The sequence below is a fragment of the Suricata suricatta genome, chromosome 4 (genome assembly GCF_006229205.1).
Source record: "Suricata suricatta isolate VVHF042 chromosome 4, meerkat_22Aug2017_6uvM2_HiC, whole genome shotgun sequence".
NCBI lineage: Eukaryota > Metazoa > Chordata > Mammalia > Carnivora > Herpestidae > Suricata > Suricata suricatta.
This window is the reverse complement of record NC_043703.1, coordinates 143107903-143112631: the sequence shown is the minus strand read 5'-3', so window position 1 is coordinate 143112631 and position 4729 is coordinate 143107903.

Here is a 4729-nt window from a genome sequence, read left to right as displayed (position 1 = left end):
CATTTGCCATAGTCACCTAAGAGTTCAAGTCCTTGGGCCGAGGCCCCTTTTGCCCTCTCCCCTGAACAGTAGGTGCTCTTAACTACTGGCTTCTTAGGCTTAGATTTTCCATGATAGGGCTGATAGCACCTCTGCTCAGCATCTCTACTCATCCAGGCTTTTTTCCAAAGAGTTGATTAGCTTTACACTTTTTAAATTAACAGTTACATTCTGGTGCTTGCCATCCTTGAGATTACCCTCATGTCACCTTGGCTGACATTATAGATGTTTCCAAAGTCTTCAGTTATACACTGGTTACCTATCAGTTTACTCCTTCAGTCAATTTATAATCTGTGTGAATGTGTGTGTGTGTGTGTGTGTGTGCACGCGCGCATACCTTAATGGTTTAACTCTCAGAAGGCACTTTCATTTCCTATTTCTATGGGAAAATACTTTACTATTCTCCCATTGATTGCCAACAAGGTATCTTTGAGTTCTTTGGAAAGAAAGCCTTTTAGTATAACTGTTTTTATCATACTTTGAAACTTAACTGCCTGAATTCAAGCACCTAAGCAGTTTTTCCTGATTTCATAATAACATAATTTCATAATAACTACTGAGACTGAGTTAATGATGACAAATATCTAGCAAAGCCTCTTAGTTTTTTTAACCTCTGTTAAATAGTCTTAAGCAATAAAGTCAACACATCTTTAAGACCTCTAATTTGTTTCCAAAGGAGGAGGATAAAAATATTTTACTCTTAAGCAAAGAGATAGCCAATTGGATGCCTCTGACAATCAGAATCAGCCTCAGATCAGAAATGACTCTCCCCACTGGCTTCCTTTTTCTCTTCCCTAAACATCTCTCCTGTTTTGAGCACTGTGGATATAAAAGTGAAAATATGATCTAATAGAAGATTCTTGACCCAATGGGGCTTACATTCTAGTTGAGGAAGACAGACTATAAAAAAATATATAAACAAGAAAAATATCAGCAACTGGTAAGTGCTGTACAGAGAATAAGACTGAATAATATAACAGTGACTGTTTTCAATGGGATCATCAGTGAAGGCCTCTCTGAAGGGCCATGTTAAGGCTGAGACCTGAGAGAGGAGCCAATCATAGCAGGATGTGGGTAAAAACATCACAGGTACAGGACGAAGGAGGTGGGACAGGTTTGGTGAGTGTGGGAAGAGAAAGGTAGTTCAGCTGGAGTGTGACCAGCAAGGAGGAGGGAGGCAATATGTCTTACCCAGAGTACAGGATGTGGAATGTGTGCAGGAGCAAACACCTTGATGATTTCCTCATGGAGAGGGACCATGGAAACTATAACTGCTTTACACTTATGTTTTTGCTCTATTTTAAAAACATATCATAAGGAAAAGTGGGTGTATAATATGGTTTGGTTCAGGATCCACAGAATTGTCTCTGGCCAAGCTCATTTGTGTCTTTTCCAGATATGAGCTCCAAATCAGACAAATGACATTTGAGAAGAGTAAAAGGACAAGGAAAATTCATCATCGTGGCCTTCAATATCTCTGAGGTCAAGGGTGTTTAAAAGCCAAGGATAGAAGAGTATATGAATGACTTTTGAGGAATTGCAAGATGAAAGCCATATAAATGACTTTTTATAAATTGTTTTTTTAAACTTGATAAACACACCCTGTTGAAGAATTGGGGGTATCAACATTCTCTGTCTCAAAATGTATCTTCCGGCTCAGTGACGTGAGTGTGCTAAGACAGTATAAATAAGGCTTCGGAATGTATATTGGCCCTGAGGTTTACAGATTCATAAACTATTGTTCTCAGTTCTTTCAGGAGAGAATTGATTCACATTAACCAGTTATAATAGATCGATCAATAAAGTACAACCAGAGAGAGAGAGAGAGAGAGAAAGAGAGAGAGAGAAGCAAACCATGAGATGATAGAGAACAGACTGAGGGTTGATGGAGGGGAGTTGGGTGGGGGATGGGCTAGATGGGTGATGGGTATTAAGGAGGGCACTTGTGATGAGCACTGGGTATTGTATGTAAGGGATGAATTCAGCTCCTGACACTAATATTACACTATCTGTTAACTAACTGGAATTTAAATAAAAATTTGAAAATTAAACTAAATTTAAAAATAAATTACAACACCATTTATTTATTACCTATGAAAACTGTATACTACCAGCTGAAATTCATGTCTGTTGATCAACCTATGCTCTTCCTGGGAAGAAAATCTATTAAGAAATCATATTAAAGTCAGAAAGGTTAAATGTTAAATATGGAAGCTGAACAAATCAAGTTGGATGTTTTGAAGGGCTATTTTCATTAAGCAACGGCAGCCCGATACAGTCGTTTTTCACTACAAGGACATGCAGTCCCAGCCTGGCAAATGATCTACTATTCAGCTGGATAGGAAAAGCCAGCACTGGAGAAACACTGGCAAAGGCTGACTCCCAGCCTCTCATTTTTCTAAGTCTGAGCCACAATTGCCCAAAGGGTGATTAAAAGGCCACCTACAGTAAATTTGCCTTGGGTGTTTATTAGAAATGCATTTTTCTAGACCCTATTCCATACTTCTGAATCAAAATCTCTGACCTTGGGCTGGGAATATTCATTTTAATTAGCTTTCCAGGGAACTCTAAACACCCTGATGTGTTAAAAGCACTGTTGGCTGGAAGCTATATAACCTTAGGCAAGTTAGCTACTTAACTTCATCAAGCCTCAGTTTATTTGTCCGTAAAATAGAGGTGATAATAGGTCCTATGTTCTAGGACTATTGCCTGGATCGAGTGAGTCAAGACAGGCAAAGCTCTTAGAAAAGTGTCTGGCACCTACTAAGCCCTCAATCCATGGGTGCTATTATTATTGCCAGCATTATTGTTACCATCTTTGCTGTCATTATTCAGCCCACTACATTCCTGTTTGATCACAGACTTAAGTTTTTTAATCAAGCAAACTCAAGTTTACTAGCTACAGTCATAAGGAATAGTGTGTCTTGATAGTCTTAGTAGTATCTCCCAGATGGTTTTTCATAGATGAGATTTCAGGGTTTCTGCTTCTTCAGGATGGAAAAGATAGTATCCTAAGTCATTTCGAATCATGTAGCAGGATAGATTATTTGGGGGGAAGGTTTCTTATGGCATCCGCAGAGTTTGACTTAAAGCTTCTATTTGATCTCAGAGTTTGGCATATCCCCACCCTGTCTTAAAAGTTCAATTGCATCTTCCTTTGGGGCTAAAATTTCTGTCTACTGACAACAGTCACATCCCAACTTGTTTAAAATCATCTCCCTAACTGCTGTCACTTGTTATGAATTACTGTCATATTTACACTGTCCTTTAACAAACGAACAAAATGTAGAAAGAGAATCCTCCTGAGTCCTATGGGCTGAGTGACAGCGACTACAATCAGACAAGGTGGAATCTTGGAGACATCATGCTGGCACCCTTGGAAACAGTACCACATACCCCTTTTGCAACTTGTCAGAGATTGTAAATGAAACTTAGCACGGCAGCATTCCTATCAACTCTCTCTTCATCTGAATACTTCACAGCGGGTTATAAACATTAATTAAGCCGCAAAACATCCCTGTGACACAGATAATTACTAGTCGTTCCTGCATTTGAGATGGCCACATTAAAGGAAGAGGTTAAATGAAGTCAATTCTTCAGGTTAAGCTGATTCAGCATCAAAACCATTCAGGGAGCTTCTTCTTATCATTACAATCTAAATAGCTCTGCAACTGATTTCCTCAAACTTAAGCATAACCTTTAAAACTGAGCTGTAGACGGGGCACCTGGGTGGTTCAGTTGATTAAGCGATCGACTTTGGCTCAGGTCATGATGTCACGGTTGGTGGGTTCCAGCCTGCTGTTGGGCTCTGCGCTGACAGCTCACAGCCTGGAGCCTGCTTTGGATTCTGTGTCTGCCTGCCTCTCTCTCTGCCCCTCCCCCCCTCATGTTTGCCAAAACAAAAATTACAAGTCTAACCTGGTGAAGAACAAAGGAAGGGATACCCTGGGTTAGCTGGTGAAGAACAAAGGAAGGTATACCCTGGGTTAGCTACTCTGACTCCCTCTATGTCCAATCTGCTTACAGCGCTGGACCTGTCCCCTTTCTAATCAGTATGGGTTCTTGTTCCTCCATTTCATTTCTACTCCGCAGTAAACTGGGAGCCTACCCTCCACTGCTGGTCTGCAGAGGAGGAAACAGCCAGTTGCTGATGACGAATATGGCCTACACAGCCTGCTGGGAGAGCCACGCCTACCACACCTAGGAGCCTCCGCTTGACTCCACCCCATTTCCCTTGGGTCTGCTACACTTTGTCCGGCTCCTGGGTCACAGGCTGGCAAGGCCCTGAGCTATTTTTAGCTGGGTCCAGGGCTCACAGCACGAAATCTGGATAGGTAGCTGAGATTCAGTTCTAGTTTTTTAAAAACAACTTCCATTTTTCTCGCCTTACAATTTACCATGTCTTCATTTTAGACTTTTTGGAAAATACAGCTGAGAAAAAGGTGAGAACATTTAGAACACATAACAAAAAGAAAAAAATTAAAATGTCCTGTAATACTCTTCATTGAAGTGTAATATATACAGAAAGAGTAAGGCATACTGATCTTACATACGCATACCGATACATTTTTCTCTCTTTTTTAAAGTTTATTTATTTATTTTGAGAAAGAGAGGGAAAGCGCACAAGCAGGGGAGGGGCAGAGAGAGAGAGAGAGAGAGAGAGAGAGAGAGAGAGAGAGAGAGAGAGAGA